We start from the raw sequence: 22620 nt of genomic DNA, 5'->3' as shown, positions 1-22620 counted from the left end.
TTGTGTGCCCTAAAATTAACTTTGGTGTATTTTTTTCTGAAATTGTGCATTTTATAAACCTTTGAAAAAACATGACTGAACCGATGGAACAAACAGAACGCCTGTGTGAAAGGACCCTGAGTGTGAGGCGATGGAGGCTCCCTCTGATAAAATAAGGGATGGAGGCTGCTTCTAAAGTGAGGGAGGCTGTCTATGAGGAGATATGAGGGACAGAGACTGTCTGTGAGGAAATGGAGGTTCCTCTATGATGATATAGGGGGATGGAGGCTCCCCTGAAGTGACAGAGCTTTTATAAGGAGGTGTGTCCTCCTTACAATGTCCTCTCTCACAGGGTCTCTTTTGTCTGGGGGTCTTATATAGAGGTAAGTGTGTGTCAGGGGGTCTTATATAGAGGTAGGTAGGTGTCAGGGGGTCTTATATAGAGGTTGATAAGTGGAAGGGGGTCTTATATAGAGGTAAGTAGGTGTTAGGGGTAATATATAGAGGTTGGTAGGTATTTGGAGATCTTATATAGAGCTTGGTAGGTGTCTTATATAGAAGTCAGTAGGTGCTCTGATGACTTTGAATACACTTTTCATTTTCATATATAGGTTGTTAGAGTATTAAAATAAGTGGGTGCACCGAAGGACTCCGTGGGATGGACAGTGGGAGGACACTGGGGAATGTTGGTGGGCATGCCCAGGGGGGCCCAGGCCTAAAGACGTGTAAGGGGCCCCAAAATTTCTTATGGCTGCCCTGCCTCCAGTTAAGCCTTTCTGAATCCCCTTTCTCTCCTGACACTTGCGCCTGGCGCCAGCTCCTGGTTGACATTGTGGCAGCCCGCTGCAGTCCAGAGATGCATGTGGGGTTTATAGATTGGCGGGGGCTAGGCGGACAAGCCTGAGCAATCAAGATTAGAGCAGACATGATGAAGGGGTGAGAGATGGCCGATTGTCCTGACTACTACCCCATGACCAGTTACTGCCTGACACTGTCTACCCCCTGGCGTAATCATAGAAGTATCAGGGGTGCAAAAATAACATAGGATAATCTACCCCCTGGGGAAATCAGAGGGGTATCAGAGAGCATACATAACATAGGATAATGTATCCCTGGAGTAATAATAGGGGTATCAGGACTGCAAGCATCATGGGCAGAACTTAAGGGGTCCCATTGACACCAATGTGGCCTCCCTGTCACATTACACCATCCCTGCTACTGACTTCCTCATTATTGTCAAAGAGACTACTGGAGTGGGGGTGTGCTGTACACCATTACCCATTGAGTAGCTGCTCTCTGTGAGTGGGGGGAGGGGGTCAGAGGAGTAATGGGGAGCACAGCACCCTCCTCCTAGTATGGAGGGGGGTTCTATGCAGCGCACAACACTCTCCCATCACAGTTCTACAGGGCACACTATGCTCTCCACCTGTACAGTGGATGGACCGTTCCAACACTTGCTGCACACCTCACTCTGCTAGGGTCTGACCTTTCCATGTCAGTGCCTGCTGCTGTTTTTTTATCAGGGGAATGGGTACAGCCTAAGCTATGGCTCAACGGCAATGGCTCAACCATGCATGTAGGCACAAGGAGTGGGCAGGCAGGCCACACTCTGAGCTGCCGAATGAAAGTGGTGGGCCTGTATATAAATCTGGAAGTCAGAGGATGGGGCCAGGCTGGGTCCTCTGAGTTTCCTCTGTAACCACTTCCCGTCCAGCCCATGTACATAAATGGCCGGATGGGAGCAGTGCAGGAGCGGGTTGCCATTCATAAACAGCTCCCGCATTTACAGCCTGTGCATGCTCCCTGGGAGTGCATGGCACCACCATCCGTTGCCGGCTCTGTCCTTCCGACGCAGCGGAACACCGATCACTGTGCAGGACCTTTGTGTGAGGTCCCGATCATGTGATCACTGTTTGGCTAATCATGAATAGTAGTAAACAAGATGTCACTTCCTGACATCATTACTTACTACGTGTGAAATCTGTGAATGATCACAGAGGTCACATGGTACAAGGCTATTCACAACAGTCTTGTACCATGTGACAAGCTGTGACCAATCACAGCTCTCACAGTATTTCTCAATGGCTGAAAGAATGCAGTCAGAGAGGAGAAATGATTGCTTTTACAGCTTTTATGGGTGTAAAAGCAATCAGTGTAAAAAAAAAATTCTTCATCACCCCCCACAAGTAGTAGAGTGTCATTATGGTGACACTGTACTACTAGGGTGACAGCATGTTAAAAAAAAACATAAATAATAATATAAAAAAAAAAATAAAAATGTCAAATTTAAAAAATAAAATTATAAAATTATAAATTTTGGTTATAAACTAATTAGGATTATTTTTTTTTTACTAAAAAGATAACTGAATACATTTTGGCCAAGATTTATGAAGAAAGATTATTTATTTGCAAAATTTTATAATAAAAACACTTTTTTTTTTTTTTTTGGACTTTTTCATTTATATAGCAAAAAAATAAAAATCCCAGTGGTGAATAAATACCACCAAAATAAAGTTTTATCTGTCTCAAAAAAATGCTAAAAAATTCATATGGGTACAGTGTTGCATGACCGTGCAATTGTCATTCAAAGTGTGATAGCACTGAAAGCTGAAAATTGGCCTGGACAGGAAGGGGGTGAAAGTGTCTGGACATGAAGTGGTTAATATACAAGCCCACCTCTTTCACCTGGCAGTTCAAAGTGTGGCCTGCCTGCTCCCACCTTGTGTGCATGTGCAGCTGGCAGCAACTTGGAATATCTAGGAGCGCAGTGGGAGCGTCTTGGCATGTGGTAGTGAGGGGAACCAGGTCACGGGGAAAGGTTTGCCGTGGGAGCGTGGTTGAGTTCCTGCACCGGCTGTCACTCAGAAGATAAAGGTGGGGATTGGCTGGGTATTATATCTACAGTCTGTCTGTGTGGTGATTGGTCAGCTCGGTGAGGTAAACCTCGTTCAGGGAGAGCGCCTGTCAGACAAGTCACAGACCATCGTCCCACTGAAGAACTTCTTCACCAGAGGGTTTAGCAGGATGTGCCTGACATCCTCTGGTCACTATCAAGGTGAAACCGATGGGGGGGGGGGGAGGCAATGCAGGAGTCTGTTGAGGGAGGTCTTTTGCAATGATGGGGGTAGTATAGGGGAGGGGTCCTATGTAATGATGGTGGGTAATATGGGGGGATAGGTCCTGTGTAATAATGGAGGAGGGGGTCCTGTGTAATGATAGGAGTAGTATGGAGGAGTGGGAAAATGCATGGAGGGTGACAAGAAAATGTTTGCCCAGGGTCCAACCTATATTAACTTGCCTACCAGGCACTTATACCCCCTTCTTTACCAGGCCAATTTTCAGCTTTCAGCCCTGTTGCACTTTGAATGACAATTGCACGGTCATGCAAGATTGTACCCATATGACATTTTTATCACTTTTTTCTCACAAATAGAACTTTCTTTTGGTGGTATTTAATTGCTGCTGGGTGCTTTACTTTTTGCGCTATAAACAAAAAAAGTGAAAAAAAAAAGTTTCTTTGTTTCTATTATAAAATTTTTCAAACAGGTAATTTTTCTCCTTCACTGATGTGCGTTGATGAGGCAGCACTGATGGGCACTGATAGGCGGCACTGATAGGCAGCACTGATGGGCACTGATAGGCAGCACTGGAGGGTACTGATAGGCGGCACTGATAGGCAGAACTAATGAGGTGGCATGGATAGGCAGTACTGATGATGGGTACTGATAGACAGCACTGATAGGTGGCACTGACTGGCATCATTGCTGGGCACTGATTGGCGGCACTGCTAGGCATTGACTGGTGCAACTGCTGGGCACTGACTAGCAAAACCGCTGGGCACTGGCTGGTGGCACTGACTGGCAGCACTGCTGGGCTGCACTGATGGGTACTGGTGGGTGGCACTGGTGGGCACAGGTGGGTGGCACTGGTGGGCACTGGTGGGTGGGCACAGGTGGGTGGCACTGCTGGGCACAGGTAGGTGGCACTTCTGGGCACAGGTGTGTGGCACTGCTGGGTGGCACTGGTGGGCACTGTTGGGCACAGGTGGGTGCACTGCTAGGCACAGGTGGGTGCACTGCTGGGCGGCACTGGTGGGTGGCACTGCAGGGCACCGATCATCCCTTCTCTGACAACTGCCGGTTCCCGGCAGTACTTTCCTCCCAGAACTGGCCGGCCGCAGTGTAGCTGTCATTCAGCTATCTGCGGTTGGCAAGTAGTTAAAGATGGCCCTGTATAGAACTATATGGCAATTGAGGTTTAATGTTCATAAGTGTAAAGTGTTCATAAGTGCACTCGGAGGCTAAAATAGCTGTCAACATGTAGAATAGACTTCTACAAGAGCTGGTTTTGGCTCAGTGTTTCAAAAAAGGCTTGGATTCTTTCCTCAATGCACACAAAAAAATGGACTTAGCACCAGGGGTAGTTGATCCAGGGAATATCCGATTGCCTCCTGGGGGTTCTGGAAGGAATTATTTCCCCTGCTTGAGCAAACTCCATCATGCTTTATTGGGGTGTTTTGACTTTCCTCTGATTCAACTGTGGGTGTAGGATTGTGTATATGGGTTTTCTACTTGTGTGTGCATATTTTTTTCTATTGGTTGAACTAGATGGACTTGAGTCTTTTTTCAGCCAGAGCCACCAAGTAACTGTGTAACAATCACACCCACACACACACATACATGCATACACTTTATATTATACTTAAACACGTAAATACTATACCAAATACTATAGAATTTTCATACAATTATGTTTGCATTGGATTTCAATTCTCTAGTGAAACACCACAATATTTTCATCAAACCAGCAGAGTTATTCTGCTTTACGAAAGCTCTGGCCACAAGGGAAATTAGAGCAGAAAGTTGGTTTGGTATCATAAACTGTGAAAGCTACAAAAAAGCAATCCGGATGACTTTCTGCTCAAAAAAAACATCTATTTCTGCCCTTAAGTATATTTCTAATTTTGAGGTTTAATATAAAATAATGTGTATTCTGTATCTTGTCTGTTTGAAGCAAGACAGGGAGCAGTCTGGGTATACGTCAGGCTACTATTTCATACAAGTCGTATAGTAATGCCTGCTTAATAGTATCCTATTGGAATAAACAAAAGAATAATGATGTTGATCAATACTGCAGAAATGTGCCTTTTTATACATTTTTCCACAGATCCTATTTTTGCAATATAGTCTCATAAACCTGCTTTCAGCTTTATCCATTTTTTCTAGCAGGGTCTTAACAAATGCTATTTGGTCGCATCAGGAAACATTAAGGCTGCCTTACAAAAACAAAACACTTGAGAGATGAAAGACAGTGGTGTTGCCCATCAACCTGTATTGTCCAAAGTCTCTAACTTGAACTAAAAAAATAAAAGCTACAATACAGTATATTTGGTTGTTGTGGCCAACAGCGTTACCTTCCATTGCACTAGCTTTGGTAAATGAGAATCAGAACATATAATTGTTCTGTGATAACAGTCATAATCCTACATTAGGGATGTTTTTTGTAAAATTAATCAGGTTATTTATCAGTCCAGTAATTACTGGGCAGTGGAAATCTGTCTTGTCTGCTTGTAGCTGTCGTATGTGATGCACACTTCAGGTACTGGAAGCTCCCAGTTCTTGACTCCCAAAAGTGTTGATATTTGCATTGCAGAACGACAGACTTCCAGCATCATGCATACAATACTGCACCATGCCTACCAACATTATGGTTCCTGATCCCGAGACACTGTTCATCCTGCCCTTGGTCCTCATTTCACCCACCCGCTTTCTGGGTGGGTGTACCCAAACAATGCCAACTTTGCAGGTTGACCATGCCAAAAGCCTCCCTCTAAATATTAGGTGGCTGCTCATCACGCCCACTTTTGATCCATTCCAGATCCCACTTTTTAATTATATGTAGACTGCCCATTCAGGGCCCCTGCAATTAAAGTAGAACAATAGGCAAAACTTTTTTTCATTTTAGATAGAGCAAAGGAGGGTTATAACCCCAGTAAGATTTTTTTTCGCCATCCCATTACGGAGATTTCCCTTCACTTCCTGTCCTACAACCAAACAGGAAGTGAGAGGAAATCCCTAAAAATTAAGGGAATTTCTTGGGGACCCCCAGGTGGCCAGAACTAGTGTCCCCATTGGAGGATTTCCCCTCAACTACTTTTCTGGAGACATGCCAAATTTGGGATTTTCTTTTTTCAAATTACAGCGCATGTGCAATAACTCAAATAACATTGATGCTGTGATCCTGGGACATGGACTGGGACACAGCATTGGCAGGACAGAAGGCCAAGATGCTGAACATTCCCAGTAAATCTGAGACAGTTGGCATCATCTATGAGTACCCCTGCCCTTGAATTAGCATGGTTTGCAGTGGTGCGGCAATATCAGCCTTCAATACTGGAAGGGAACCTTGGCCGTAAAGTATAACAACCATCTTTTAAATGATATTTGTGTCTGTGCAAATTGGCTAGGGGATGGAAAAGAACCAAGGATTGCTGAACTGGTGTAAAATGTTTTACCATTAATAAATTACTCCCTTTACTGTAAGCTTGAGTCAGCTTTAGAAACAAAGTCCACTAATGTCAAGTTAGGATTAAACTAACCACATAAAAAAACACTGATGGAATTTCAAAAATAAAAACAAATAGGGTGTCCTTTTATTCATATTCTTGTTTCCTATTGGTTACATTTTTTTTTTAATTGTAAGCGCTGCACATTACAGTAGTATTTGGTTCATTTGGTATCACAAATGTGAGCTAGCTTCTCATATCTTGCATACGTGAGCACGATGACTCTAGGCATTTGTAAAAAAAAAGGGTATCATGTCTTGGGCAGCAAATTATTTTTATCATCCTAAAGAAAGAATTAAACATGTTTGTTTTTATTAGTGGTTTTTGGTGACTGTTCATTTACAACATCATCCTGCTTTCCAAAAATGAAAAATATCTATGCTGTTTGAAAATTGATAAGAACGATTAAGAATTTAACACCCCACTGGGATTGGATTGATTTACTCAAGGCAAATGGACTGTGCAAATAGAGGGCAGTTGCACTCTGCAAGGGCATTTGCTTCAGAACTTAGTAATGGGGGGGGAGCTCTCTTGACTTCCATCTTCCATCATCCAATCATGTGCCAGCAAAAATGCAGTTTTTTTATTTTGCTTGATTGCGATTGGGTATTCTTTGCAAAGTAAAGCTTCACCTCATTTATTAAGCTCTGGAGCAAATGCCCTTGCAGAGTGCAAATGCACTTGCTAAGTGCACAGTCTATTTGCCTTTAGTAAATCAGCCCAACGGTGTATTTACTATGGGCAAGCCTTATTGTTGTATCTCCCCAGTTCACTCTAAGCAATCTGCATGCACTACCTACAGGTGAAACGTGGTACTGCAGCTTGACTATTCAGATAAAATTAGTTTTTTTTCTATTGCTAAAAGAACAGTTCAGAAGGTCCCTCCATGTTACTTCACCCATGGGTCAGAGGCAGCACTGAAATGATCAAGGGCTTTTTATTCCCAAAAGTAAAGACATCAACCAAAAAGACAAAATCATAGAATAAAGAACAATGACATCATCATGCTTTCACTATTATCCCTTTGCAGTGTAAATCAAGAGTACTTGCATTGTTGCCATACAACAGGCCAACAGGTAGGAGTCACAAGTCTCCCTAGGTCCCTGGTGTGCAACCCCTTTGCCTGTGGGACACATGCGACCCTTGGGTATATGATTTACGGCCCTTGGACCTCAGCAGTCTATAGTGGGAACACTGAATAGGGTAAAAGCATTCATCTCTACTAATGTGTCATGTTCCCAGCTTTGTATTGTCTTCTGCAGCATATCCCCAGCCAAAAACATAGCATGTCCACACTCTCTGACCCTCATTTTCTCTATTTGATCTGTGGTTTCTGACAGTCCTTGCAAGCATACCATATGATGGACATTACATGCGGCCCTTTGGTCATGTCAGGGGCCATATGTGAGGCCCCCTTTACGTCATACGTTGACAACCACTGCTTTAGGCCAACTAATACACAACATTTCCTTTTTCTCTGCAGTCCTCTAACCAGCTGACCGCATACTTCAAGGAACTCTTTGAGGCTGGTATTATTATTTCTTCTATAACACACTTTGAACATGTAACACGATAATAGTAATGCAGTAAAAATGATTTTGTAAGATGTAGGAAATTAATATATTTGCAATATACAGATTATACTTATCTTCACACTGTTAATTGAGAATCGTAAGTAGGTTAATATTTAAAAATGTATAAAAAAATCTATACTGTGCGGCTATAAAGTCTGGAGATGAAAACATAACATTAAACAGGGTGATACTGCCCCTTCTTGCAGACTGAGCATCTCAACACTTCAGCATGCACTGAATGTTATTGATTGCTACGCGGGTCAATTAGCAAGTTGCTTACACATGCAGACCTCATAAACTGTGTAGAACTAACGCATATATGCTGTTGTAGGAAAAAATAATGAGTTAAATGCAGGCAGATTCAGCAAACAGGAAAAAATATTACTCATGTGCTGTTTCCCATACTGTTGGATAACATATTAATAAAAAAAAAATCCTGATCAAGAGGTGAGAATTGAAGGGTCTTTCGTTGAAGGGAATGATTATTTTCATTCACTGATTTGCCCACAGTATTGTACAAGACATAGACCACCAATGCATTGCCTCACAGGGTGTAGCACTTAAATGTTTGGGCTTATTTACTCTTCGGAGGATGGCTGCTTTTTTATTGTAGCGTGTCAAGAGGACCAACCCCAAATGCCTTTCAATGGTATTAAAATTATAGCTTAAAGTAGTATTAAACCCAAAAACAAAAATGCAATATATTGCGTCTTACCAAATCTTAAAAGTAGTGGTTGCTTTCATTTTTTGTTTTGTTTTTTTCCCTTAATTTTCACTTGGTGATATGGCCAGTAACACATTTCGGGGGAGATTTATTAAAACTGGTGCACCCAGAATCTGGGGCAGCTGTGCATTGTAACCAATCAGCTTCCAGGTTTTGTGGTCAAAGCTTAACTGAACAAACTGAAGTTAGAAGATGATTGGTTACTATGCACAGCTGCACTAGGTTCTGTGTGCGCCAATTTTAGTAAATTTCCCTCTTGCTGTCTTAGGGTGGCTCAACTCTATGGAGGAGCAATGGTGACACCTATGGACAACAATATTGTCAATCTGAGGAGAGGGTAGTGTTAGATGCACTAGTAGATTTAGAAGTACCGCTGCACACTGTGTTGAAGTGAATTGAATAAAAAAGACAGGCTTTAGCTAAAGTCCCCACAAATTGGGAACACCCTTCTGAAATGTTTCACCCATATTGGGCTTAATGTTAGAGGGTCTAAGAACATTGATTATTCCATATTTCAAAAGAAGACATCCCAGCACAGTGCAGGAGCACTGATTAGGTGTCTCGGGTGGAAGCCAGGTGTGAGTTAAGCATAGTTTTTATCTTTTCTCCACAGATGATTTTTTTTTCTACAGATGTAAAAAAAATATATGGAGGGGCATGGGCCACTATTGAATACATGATTATGCATTTTAGCGTAAGTTCTGCTTTGAGTCACAAGGTTCCTGAACAAAGATGGTTCTATCCCTCTTGAGAGAATAGCAGATGGAGACATTGTCAGGGAGAATACTGCAAATGTTATACTTATTATATATTATTTAGCATGAATGCACTTCACATGATCAAAATGATGTCAACTTTAAGTACAATTTACATTTTAGGATTGAATACTTTTCCAGCTTCGCTATGGAAATGCACAAATTGTAATAGATCTTGCATGTTTATCCTTTACCAAGACCCATGTTAAACCTATTATACTGTATTATAGGCTCATTATTATTGCAGGGTTGTCTGCTGGCAGACCAAACCACACCATCAATCTATCACACAAACATACCAAGACAAATAACTCACAGAATAATCTTTCCTGATTCAGTATCAGCTTATTCCAGAGAGATTTATATCACATAATATTAACCATAGTATGGGAAGTTTGTGTGTGTGTAAGGGAAGTGAAGTTTCTTAGCCCTTTGTAAGCATCACTCAGACTTACTTTTTATATTCTGTTGTACAGAAAAAAAAAATAGATGACATTTAGCCCAACTGGTTTCTATTGGTTTAATAAAATAGACAGCTTTTAGCTGTTTTGGTTATATAAAAATGATGGCTTTCAGCCTATTGGCATCTATTAGTCCCATCAATTAAAAAAATAGATGGTTTTTAGCCCCATTGGTGTATACAATCCCTATTGGATCAAAAGAATAGATGCTTTTTAGTCCCACTGATGTCTGGTAGCCCCATTGGCTAAATATAATAGGTGTCTTGTAGCCCCACTGGTGTCTGTTAGCCCCACTGGTTAAATACAATAAATATTAGGTGTAGCGCTCACCCCTGCAAGGACCACTGAATTCCACACGGTTTTCCCTAAAGTTAGTGCAGAGGCAGCAAGGTACACATTAACCCATTGCCTTGCCCTACGTGTGTAAAATAAAATAGATGGCTTTTAACTCCATTGGTGCCTATTAGCCCCATTGGTTAAATAAAATAGATGGCATTTAGCTTCATTGGTGTCTATTAGCCCCATTGCTTGAATAAAATAGATGACATTTAGCCCCATTGATTAAATAAAATTGACAGCTTTTACCCCTTTTAGTTAAATTAAATAGATGGGGTTTAACCCTACTGGTTAAATAAAATTGACAGCTTTTAGCCCTTTTAGTTAAATTAAATAGATGAGGTTTAACCCTACTGGTTAAATAAAATAGATGGCTTTTAGCCCCATTGGTTAAATAAAATAGATGCTGTTTCACCCACAGGCAACTATTAGTTCCATCAGTTAAATGAAATAGATGGTTTTTAGCCTGATTGGTGTTTACTAATCAAATTGGTTAAATAAAATAGATGCCTTTTAGCCCTATTGGTGTCGGTTAGCCCCACTGGTTAAATACAATAAATATTAAGTGTAGCGCTCACCCCTGCAAGGACCTCTGAATTCCACAGGGTTTTCCCCAAAGTTAGTGTAGAGGCAGCAAGGTACACAATAACAGTTCACTCACTCCGAAGCAATATTCAGTATAGGGGATGTCTTTTTGGTTTAATGCTGAAACTTGTAACTGGGAAGAACAATGGGGTATAAGATACTCCAAAACATCAAGAACACTTTTTTCTAGGCAATGGCAACACAGTCTTTCACTCCCAACTGTGGACCAAGAGAATATCTGAGCATGAGCAGAAAATGTAAGTAGGCTGGAACAGTCTAAGTTTCCCGCAGCTGAGGACCACAGGGTACATTTGGACAGTTATTATGAGCAGAATGGAATAGTCTGCGTTCTTGCAGCTGAAGAGCATAGGGTAGGTTTGAACAGTTATTAGAAGCAGGCTGGAATAGTCTGAGTTCTTGCAGATCTCAAGATTGACAGCACACTAGGCACACTGGAGTAGTTTGTAACATCCACAGCTGGGAATAATAGATAAACTGCAGCGCAGGAGATTGGGCTCTACTCACAAATCCCAATAGAAGCAAGTCCATGGGCATGATCCAGGGAAGTGAGTTGTCCAGCAGCCAGTCAGGAAAGCCCCAGAGCTTAGCAGCCTCCTAAAGCACATGGTCCTTCCTCCAGGGGAAGCACAGAACAGCCTGGGCCCCCAGCTATTTACTTGCCTCCCACCCAGCATCTGGGCACACCTCCCCAGGAATTGGCTGGAGCATGGTAAAAGCCACCCTGAGCATTTGTTTTTTCCACCCTGAACTCTGGAATTCTCTCAACAACGCAAGGGGGAATCAATCAAATCCTCAGACTGTGAAGCTAGAGCAGACCAAGGCAACAGATCACAGCTCCCTTGGTTATAGAGCAAGCCATGCTAAATTTTGTGACAACCATTATTTTACATTCACTCAGACAAACAGCAAAGATACAGAACTATATATATTTTCAATATGTACACATCTTTTTTTTCCTGATTTTTAGAATAAAGTAAAATAAAGAGCAATGGTATGTGATCTCTTGCTTTAGGTTAAAGCAAATCTTCAATAAAATGTAGGTAATCAAGAATTGCCAACAAATTTCAACATATAGCAATACTTAGCATAATGACACCAAATTTACATTTGCGGTAAGGTATCAGAATCTAAAATTTGGTAAGGAAATTGTCACAGTGACATACGCTGAAATCTAAAGTGCTAACTGAAAAGATAATTGAGCCACTTTGCCACAGGGCTGATAAGAACAACTAACACACTTTATGAAATGTCTGATTTAATACACTTTAAGACTGTGAAACACTGATACACAAATAACAGATACAGCTACCAGTAGTTATTACATTTTTACATTATAGAAATAGTGAGCTATATGCATGAATATGTCAAGAGAAAAAATCATAGTCCATATCAATCCAGTTTTTCTGTTCATGACAGGTTAGGAAATTAAAGGATTACTTTAAAGCGCATCTCAACCCCAAAAACAAAGATTTTAATGTAATGTAATGCAGCTTACCATTGTTTAGATCTTTGTTCAGGCTTTTCTTTAACCTTTATTGTGTGTTTCTTTTGTTATACAAGCTCTGCCTGTCTGCAGTTTTTATAAAAGTTAATTCAATACCACTTTAACTTATCAAACAGATATAACAAATGACTTCCAATGGTAAATTTAATAGACCAAAAGGGATCAAATAAAAAAAGGAGATATCTCATCTTTAAGACACTTTCATGTATAAAGCCTTCTGTCCTCTGTTTGATATATAAAAAGTTAGGTACATTTTTCTGAATTCATCTATCAGCAGAAGCATTTTTCAGTTATATTCTGTTCTACACAAGCATGAAAGAAAGAGGCAAATTGGTTTCTTCTGTTATTAAAATTATGATTTTTGACATACTTTTTGATCATAAAATCATTTGTTTATTACTTTAGTATCCTGCTGACTTTAATTGTGAGTAATCGCTTGTTGGGTAGGTGCAGTGTGATGCAGCTGCAGTAAAAAGTAAAAGACACTGATGTAGTGAAGAACTTGCAAGCAGTACAGCAATCCAGTGGGGGAGCTCACCTGACCATGAGCTCACAGTCAATGTAGCGGAGGGTAGCGGTAGTAGGCCCAAACTGAAGCCAGCACTTGCCAAGGAAGGTGTAATGTGGCCTGGCCCGTCCAACTCAAAAGGGAGCTTGCTGAAGTCCAGATGTAGGCTCTAAGCTGACCCTACTCCTCCGGAACCAGTCCCTACAATTAGTGCTGTCCCTGACAGATGGTAATGCTCTCCCTACACTAGCCACTTCGCCAAACTATGCCAAAACCTAGGGGTAGGGACTTAAAAAGACTCTAAGTGACCTAAGATGCCAGGGTCACCTGGATGCAGTGTAGCCAACTGGAACACTGCTCCTGGGAACCAAGAGAACCATAGAGAAACCCCAGATTTCCATAGACTTCTCCTCCAGCTGCAGCACCGATCTAACGAGCGCCACCTGCAGTGGAACCACTAGAATGCACTTGCCTACATGTACACCATTTTTAAATATTGATTATATTGCATTTTCATTGAACACAAATTTCCACCTAATAGAGTAATGCTTTACTTACAATCCTGTGATGACGTTCTTTTTTTCTGCTGTATTTCCATTATTGTATTGCATACACAGATTTGTAGATACTCACACTAGGGTGTATTTGTATATCAAGTAGAGTACAATGTTTACCAATTGAAGAGGCGAGAAATCTCAGCCACATAAAGTGTGTGGTATTTTAGACATCTTGCACACAAGCACCTGAGCCTCTACAAAGTAAACTCTGCATTTCTCATGCCCCAAAAAAACCCAGGCATTGCGAACAGCCTTTTTAGACATGAATGGATATGCGCGCCTGTACTCGGGAACATACTGGTGCTACTGTAAACATGAATATAGCATATGGGGGTATGCAAAAAACATTGAAAAGTTCAATTTTTTTGCATATGTCTGTAGGCTAGTCATATTTACGCGAGCAGTAACATATACCCAAGTACAGTAGCGCACAGTTATTCATGTCTACTGACAGCTGTATGCAGCACCTTGGTCTACAAGGCAGGGGAAACACACCAGAATATCCGTTATCCAGGTTCAGGTGCCTGTGTGCAAGAGGTCTTGCTTAGTCATACAGACTTGTATTGAGAGCAGAACAAAAAAGCTGACTTTACACATTTAAAAATGGTCAAATGGCCACCATCAATTGCAGATACAACTCTTTTAGCTTGGCTTTATCTCTAAGATATTTTGACTGGGTGAGATAACAATCATTTAAAGCTGAATGCCATGTAGATATAAGAGATACAAATGAATGCAGCTCTGTAATCATTTATACATCCTTAAAGTGATACTAAGTTTTTTTACCTTAATGCATTCTTTGCATTAATGAACAAAAGCAAACAAGGGCGCACTCTCATCGTGCATTGCTGTGGTACACCACGTGTCTATTTCTTTTTTGTATTAACAATTTTTATTAGTTTTCACATATATATATATATATATATATATACAAGCAGTAAATAAAAAAAAGACCACAGGAAAAAGAGGGAGCACATCGATGGTGAAATCTGTGTGGTTACAGACATAATGTCACATAGCAACAGTGAGGAGGCCATCAGAACGTACATTTGGAGAAAGGTGGGAGGAGGTGAAATTATCTCATGGGTGCCACACTGCCTCAAACTCACGTGTTTATTTATAAAATTGAATAGATATATTCTCACAAACCAAAGGAGAATAAAAGCAGAATAATTGGTCCGCAATGGCTTATATACCAAAAAATGCTAGAGAGGTCATAAGTCCCTCCCCCCACACACACATAGCGGTCCAATCGCAGAAGAGGCCGAACACAAAAAAAAACACCACTAAGTGCATATGTATATAAAAATCGATGTTATATAAAGAAAAATAATAATGAAAATAGAAATAAAAATAAAACTAGAAATAAAATTAAAAGTATAAATAAATGAATTAATTTTTTGGTATATAAGTGTTGGACCAGCAGGTATTCACTTTAGCTCTGAAGAACGGGGTTTGTCTCCCGAAACGCGTCACATTATACCTAATTGGGGCATAGCATTGTATTGGACTGCCATTGCGGACCACTTATTCTGCTTTTATTCTCCTTTGGTTTGTGAGTATATATCTATTCAATTTTATAAATAAACACATTTGTACAGTAATGCACGATGAGAGTGCGCCCTTGTTTGCTTTTGTTCATCAGTATCTGGATTTCCCGAACTTTGCAGGGCAGCACCTCCCTGTTTGGCATTCTGAATTCCTTCTAGTCTGCATGAAGATTTGAGCGCTGGTTTTGTTTGTTTTTGGATTGCATTCTTTGCATTAAGGTAAAAACCTTCTGTCCATTACCATCACCAAGGGCTTTATGTCCTGGTGATACGAGATGCTGCTAATGTCTTACTTGGAAGGTTTCCCATGTAGGGCCAAGGAGAACTGGGAATGAGACATGGGTGCCCTAGATAATGAACAATGGGATGTCGGTAGTCAGCTTCTTAACTATTAGCCGCCCGGCCAATGGCTGAATGGCAGCGTGCAAAAGCCATTAGCGTTCCGGGCGGACGCCATATGGCGTACTCCCGGGCATGCGCAGTTTGCGTGCCTGCAGTGCCGCGCAGCGGCTCCATCTGTCACCGGCCGTGTACCTCAGACATGACAGATCTGAATACCAGCCCCGTTGCCGTTACCATGTGACCTGCTGTAACCAATCACAGCAGGTCAAATGACAGTTGTATACAATGGATGGCTTCATTCATGCCATCCATTGTATACTAGTGTGTGTAGCTGTGATTGGTCACAGCGATCACATGCACAAGCTGGGCTAATCACAGCCCAGCTGTGTCATGCCAAATCACAGCTAAGCACAAAAAAAAACAAAAAAAAAACCCTGAATGAATCAATGTCATTCAGGTAAATTCTTGCAATGTTACAAATTGTGTAAAAAAAAAAAAAACTGATCACTTCCCCAAAGTAGCACAAAAAAAACAAAAAAAAAACCCTGAATGAATCAATGTCATTCAGGTAAATTCTTGCAATGTTACAAATTGTGTAAAAAAAAAAAATACTGATCACTTCCCCAAAGTAGCACAAAAAAAAACCAAAACAAAAAAACCCCTGAATGAATCAATGTCATTCAGGTAAATTCTTGCAATGTTACAAATTGTGTAAAAAAAAAAAATACTGATCACTTCCCCAAAGTAGCACAAAAAAAAAACAAAACAAAAAAACCCCTGAATGAATCAATGTCATTCAGGTAAATTGTTGCAATGTTACAAATTGTGTAAAAAAAAAAAAATACTGATCACTTCCCCAAAGTAGCACAATGTTACTATGGTAACATTGTACTACTTTGGTCATAGTGAAATATGAAAAAATAATTGTAAAAAGAAAAAATGTAATAAAAAATTAAAAAAATAAAATGAAAAAAATGTAAAAAAATTATATATTTTTTTTATACTGTCACCATGCCAGTTATATGATGACACTGTACTGCACTGGTGACAGTATGTAAAAAAAAAATAGTGAAAATAATATTTTTAATTTTTTCATTTTCCGAAAAATTATGACAAAAAAAATACAACTTCAAAACACTCGCCATGCCTTTTATGAAGTACATTGGACTGTCTACTTTGCAAAAAGGGGTCATTTGGAGGATATCTGTACTGTTCTGACATTCTTGGACCTCAAGAAATTAGATTGGCTGTCAGTACTTCAGGATTGATCAATAGTCATATCTACACCATAGTTTGTGAACTCTATAACTTTCCTATAAACTAAAAAATACCTCCTAATTTGGGTTATTTTCACCAAAGACATGTAGCAGAATACATTTTGGCCTAAATTTATGAAGAACAATTATTTATTTGCAAACGTTTATAACAGAAACAAAGAAAAATGTGGTTTTTTTTTCAAAATTTTCGGCCTTTTTTTGTTAATTTAGCAAAAAATAAAAACCCCAGTGGTGATTAAATACCACCAAAAGAAAGCTCTAGTTGTGTGAAGAAAATGATAAAATTTTAGTTTGGGTACAATGTTGTATGACCGCGCAATTGTCATTCAAAGTGTGAGAGCGCTGAAACCTGAAAAATGGCCTGGGCAGGAAGGGGGTAAAAGTGCCCGGTACTGAATTGGTTAAACACCACACAGCAGCTCTCACAGCTCTATATTGTGCTGCAAGCTCATTTTCCACCTAAGAGGTTCTACCATATGGGTGTGATAGGGACTTCTATGTGTGAAAAATGCTGTAGGCATCTGGGAGATCTCATACATTTATTGTGGCGGTGCCCTAAGTTGCATTGGTTTTGGACAGCGGTTATGGCCACAATTAACATGATTTTCCAACTGAATATCCCGCTGGACCCCAAAAGTATCTTGGATATTCTAGATGATATTGATCTATCTGACTTCACTAAACCTGCAGTCTGTAGATCCCTGTTTCAAGCTAGGAAACCTATTTTACAACATTGAAAGGGTAAGCAGGCCCCAACACATAAGGAGTGGGTCAATCACGTGGGAAATATCCTCCGTCTAGAGAGCATAATTTTCCAAAATAGAGGATGCCCATGGAAGTTTGAGACGGTGTAGGGTGACTGGCTGGCTGTGCCAGGTCTGTCCCTGCTTGATCTAATTCTGAATCGACTTTTGTGCTCATATATATGTACTTAATGACTGCCAATATCCTTTTATAAGGTAGCAGTACTACTTGCATTTGACTATTACAGGTTGTTAGGTTTGATGGTCTTGAGTGTTACGTTTGAAGTGCCTTTGCCATATTTTGGGAATTTCAGTGCATACAGACATGTTGGACATGCTTTATTTTTGATCATGCTGCCTCTTTTTGATTTTATGCTCTGCAAACTTGTACATGTTTTCTACATTTGTATGCTCATCTGCTTTTTTTTTGTTCACTAAATCTTTTCCTGACTGAAAAAATAAAAACAAACCCTTCTGTGCCAGAGCATCAAACCCCCTTATACTTACTTTAGCTTGATCTCGATCTTGCGATGTGCACAAGAGCAGCCACTCTCTCAGCTCTCTCCCTCCTCACTCAGCAGACTGATTGATAGTAGAAGGAGCCATTGGCTAGCTGCTGCTGTCAATAAAATTCTAATAAAATTGTATGACAGGGAAGCAAGGTGTAGGGCCGAGTCACCCTGTCTGTGTCAACAGATGCAGACAAGGAGGCTGGGGAGCGAGCCCTTTCTATGGTGGGCATTCACTGAAAAGGAAGAGCCAGGAGTGCCGGCAGGGGACCCAAGAAGAGAAGGATCAGGGCTGCTCTGTGCAATACCATTGCACAGAGCAGGTAAGTATAACACGTTTTTTATTTTAATACAAAAAAAATGAAGCTTTATTATTACTTTAATTTTAAAAAAATACCATACATACCTGCTCTGTACAATGGTTTTGCACAGAGCAGCCCTGAACCTTCTCTTCTTGATATCCCTGCCAGAGCTCCTGGCTCCTCCCCCATGCCAAGTATACCCGTAGCAAGCACTGCTTGCTATGAAGGCATTCGTGCATGCTCACTTCTGTGCCCATAGACAGACAGAGCGAGGCTCAGCCTCGGCCCCCGCATCCTCTTCACTGGCTGTGATCAGCGGCTCCCACTGCTGTGTCTAAACTAAGAAGAGAGCCTCTGCTCTCTGGTTCGAGATCAGGCTCATGTAAATATTAGAATACATGAAAGTAAAAAACAGCATACTGATAGGAAGTGAGAGCAGAGTGACGGAGACAGAGAGTGACACTGTCCACTCACAGGGTGGGGGTGGGGAGGAGCGAAGGTGAAACATCAACAGAAAAATATTGTCTCCCTCCCATGCACCACACAGTACTGTGCTGTGTGGCATACCTGTGTAAATGTTAGGATGGACAAATATACAAATCTGTTGGCAGGTAAAATAACTTTCATATGTGGATTTCATCTCTATATACAACTGTTTGCTTTGAGTTCAGCTTTAATGTTGATAGCAGAATGTTTAGAGCTGAATTAAATGTATACAATATTAACAAACCTATAGCATTATATGCTTAACATTTCCAGACTGTGATTTAGATTTAAAAATATGTCAAAAACAATATAGAAATAGGACCAGATGGAGATTTAGAGGTTAGAACACATTATACCCTGGCATATCACCACGTTACAGGCAGGAAGGAAGGAGGAATCCCCCTTTCCTACAGCATCACTACTGTGCTTCTAGCTATACATTAGCAGTGGTTAGGGTTTGTATCTCTTTTAAAAGCCCACGTATTAAAAAAGAAGAAACACACACATATATATATATATATATATATGTGTGTGTGTGTGTGTATATATATTTATATATAAATATATAATTAATTATTTTTTATAATTGCAGGTACTTATATAGCGCCATCAATTTAAGCAGCGCTTATATAGTCTGCAGTCTTTACATTTATAATGTACATATATGTGTCAGTATATATATATATATATATATATATATATACACAGTATATTATACAGTACAGTATATATATATATATATATATATGTATATATATATTTAAACATTTTACAAAGCACATGGCACATACAGGTAGAGCTATCCCTGCTGACAATTTGCAAACTTTTGATTCTACTAAATAGTTAATTCCTGGTGAACGCCCAAGTCATTTTGTTACGTGATGTTGATGAGAAAGACAGGATTTCTGATAAATCATTAGAATGCAGATTATACAAAGGCTTGATTGTGCTGTGATTTCCAAGGACAAGCTCATCAATAACCTCGCTTCCATCACCTCTCCAGTAAGCTGCAATGATGTAATCTGCAAAGTCTGCGTCACATGAAAACAATTCCATGTGTACCCTACTGAATGCTCCGTCCCCTACAGTCTAATCCTGGGAACATATACACAACACCACTAGATATACATGGCATCTGTCCTCTCCATTCCTTTTCTACAGGCTGTGAAGGTGTCTGTGGATGCCGTTCACATCACGACAGTAGAATATTTTGGAGCTACCCAGCCGCTTTGCTACAGAACAGTTCAATATTCCAATGCAAGCACAAAAGACAGGTCAATCTATTAGACGCATGCTGCATTAATAAAAAAGCAAAGTAAACCCAGTGAAGGTCATTACATTTTTAAATAAAAGAAAACTGAACAAGTGGTCATATAATATTCTAAAAGCAAATTTGTAAAATAAAACTTAGCTGGTATTTTTTTTTTTTTAACAGGCACTTGATTGATCACCAGACAGAATGATGTTCTACGCTACACACAGATGTAATACTACCTTGTTGGGTTAAATTCAGTGGGACGTCTGATGATGGTATAGCAAAGCGGTCATAGTCTGCAGATCTCACAGAGATTATATTTCTGGGCTTCTAAGCATGCAGGATAATAAGAGTCCACTCCAGAGAGCTAAATGATGAAGGTCAAAGAGACAAGAAGAGGAGAAAAATAATGCACTGCAGCAGAGCTGAGCTTATTTCATTCCTTGCCGGCACTCACCATAGGAGCGGAGAATCCACACGGAAAAACCCAGGGAGCTGTCCCTTCTATTTCTTCAGGACAAATAGCATCTGCAACCATGTCAGGACGATGCAGGGTGACTTGGCTTACACAGGCTGCAAAGCTTCACTTAAGTAACCCCGTCCTGTAGTGACTATCGCAGCTTCACACAAAGCCCCCAGTTAAAGCGTGCAGCTCAATGGATATGATGAAGCTCTAGTAAAAGGTGTCATCTTCACAGGCTTGCTTTACAAGGAAGAAAGGAAATTACAGGAATTCTCTACCATGTGCCTAAGCTACTCTTTAAGATACCATCAGTATTCTTAGGCAGTCCCTGGAAACATCCAATCAAGAAGAAGTTAGCAGTGTCAGCATGACGCTGGACCAAAAAAAAAAAAGTGACTGCAGAGCATCAAAGCTGGCTTTACCTTCTCTGCCTGCACACTGCCTTCTGTACCATGCACAAAATTGTCTTGGTGCTAGATCAATGTCTCCCCGGGAACTGCGCTGTCATTAAGACGTACATTCATTCTGGTGCCCACAACATACATCCTAGGATAGGAGGATACGGGTCAAAGGTGATGGTTTCTTGGCTCTGCAATAGACGCTGGATAATGCTGCATTGACTGCAGTGTAGAGGAAGCAGCATTACAACGACTGTCCCTACAGCTGGAAACACACCATAACAAATATGACAGTTGCTTTCAGGCAGGTGTTGCATGTGATCTGCATTCTTCCTTTCTGCTCTGATAATTTACCTCTATTCAAAACAAAATGTTCTAGTGCTCAGTATTCCGAGTCAAAAGAGTTTGTTTGTTTTTTCCCAAAGGTAGGAAATCTGGGTCATTTCATAAATATTCACACAGGTGCAGTAAACAATTCAGAATTGTTTCAAAGTTGTCAGCAATTGATATATTGTTGCTCGGCTGGTACATTTTTGGGGTTTACGGTTAACGCTGTGACCTTGCTACGCAAGGTCGTGGGTTCATTTTTCACCAGAATTTTTTTTTCTCTGTAGAGTTTAAGGCTCCATGCAGGGGCGTCCCTAGGGTTGGTGTCACCCGGTGCGATAACACTTGGTGACACCCCCTCCGACGATCCCCGCAGAATGGATCAGATCTGCGTATTGAGCATAATGGATCAGATTCCTATCCAATATGCTTCCCAATCCGCAGATCCAATCCATCCTGTGGGGATCATCAGCATGCAACCTATACGGGGTGACACCGAACCCGCTCCACGTAAATGTAAGTTGTAAAACAAGCCGACGATCCCTGCAGGATGGATCAGATCCATCCTGCAGGGATCGTGGGCATGCAACCTATACGGGGTGACACCAAACCTGCTCCACGTAAAGGTAAGTTGTAAAGCAAGCCGACGATCCCAGCAGGATGGATCAGATCCATCCTGCAGGGATCGTCGGCATGCAACCTATACGGGGTGACACCGAACCCGCTCCACATAAAGGTAAGTTGCAAAGCAAGCCGACGATCCCTGCAGGATGGATCAGATCCATCCTGCAGGGATCGTCGGCATGCAGCCTATACAAGGTGACACCAGACCCGCTCCACGTAAAGGCAAGTTGTAAAGCAAACTGACGATCCCCGCAAGATGGATTAGATCCATCCTGCAGGGATCGTCGGCATGCAACCTATACGGGGTGACACCGAACCCGCTCCACGTAAAGGTAAGTTGTAAAGCAAGCCGAAGATCCCCGCAAGATGGATCAGATCCATCCTGCAGGTATCGTCGACATGCAACCTATACGGGGTGACACCGAACCTGCTCCACGTAAAGGTAAGTTGTATAGCAAGCCGACGATCCCCGCAAGATGGATCAGATCCATCCTGCAGGGATCGTCGGCATGCAACCTATACGGGGTGACACCGAACCCGCTCCACGTAAAGGTAAGTTGTAAAGCAAGCCGACGATCCCAGCAGGATGGATCAGATCCATCCTGCAGGGATCGTCGGCATGCAACCTATACGGGGTGCCATCGAATCAGCTCCACGTAAAGGTAAGTTGTAAAGCAAGCCGACGATCCCCGCAGGATGGATCAGATCCATCCTGCAGAGATCGTCGGCATGCAACCAATACGAGGTAACACCAGACCTGCTCCACGTAAAGGTA

The 22620-nt window shown here is 41.1% G+C and overlaps 1 protein-coding gene across 5 annotated transcripts in view; it reads right to left on the bottom strand.

Annotated features, from left to right (window-relative positions):
• Positions 1 to 22620, bottom strand: part of ANO4 (anoctamin 4) — a 273092-nt gene that overhangs the window by 181007 nt on the left and 69465 nt on the right. Inside the window, exons 1-2 of one of the 5 annotated variants that reach the window (XM_089694266.1) lie at positions 20491 to 20883; positions 20273 to 20400 (exon numbers count right to left, since the gene is read on the bottom strand). The exons of 2 other annotated variants lie outside the window; for them this stretch is intronic. The gene's annotated coding sequence lies outside the window, so the exon portion shown is untranslated. Of the gene's footprint in view, positions 1 to 20272; positions 20401 to 20490; positions 20884 to 20918; positions 21159 to 22620 lie in introns of those variants that run through there. 2 more of the 5 variants (XM_089694275.1, XM_089694258.1) reach the window with 2 other exon arrangements.

This window comes from Staurois parvus, unplaced genomic scaffold, assembly GCF_062004578.1.
Source record: "Staurois parvus isolate SC_StPar_1 unplaced genomic scaffold, SC_StPar_1.0 ptg000025l, whole genome shotgun sequence".
In the NCBI taxonomy this organism is placed as follows: Eukaryota; Metazoa; Chordata; class Amphibia; order Anura; family Ranidae; genus Staurois; species Staurois parvus.
This window is presented reverse-complemented; position numbering and strand designations above follow the sequence as displayed.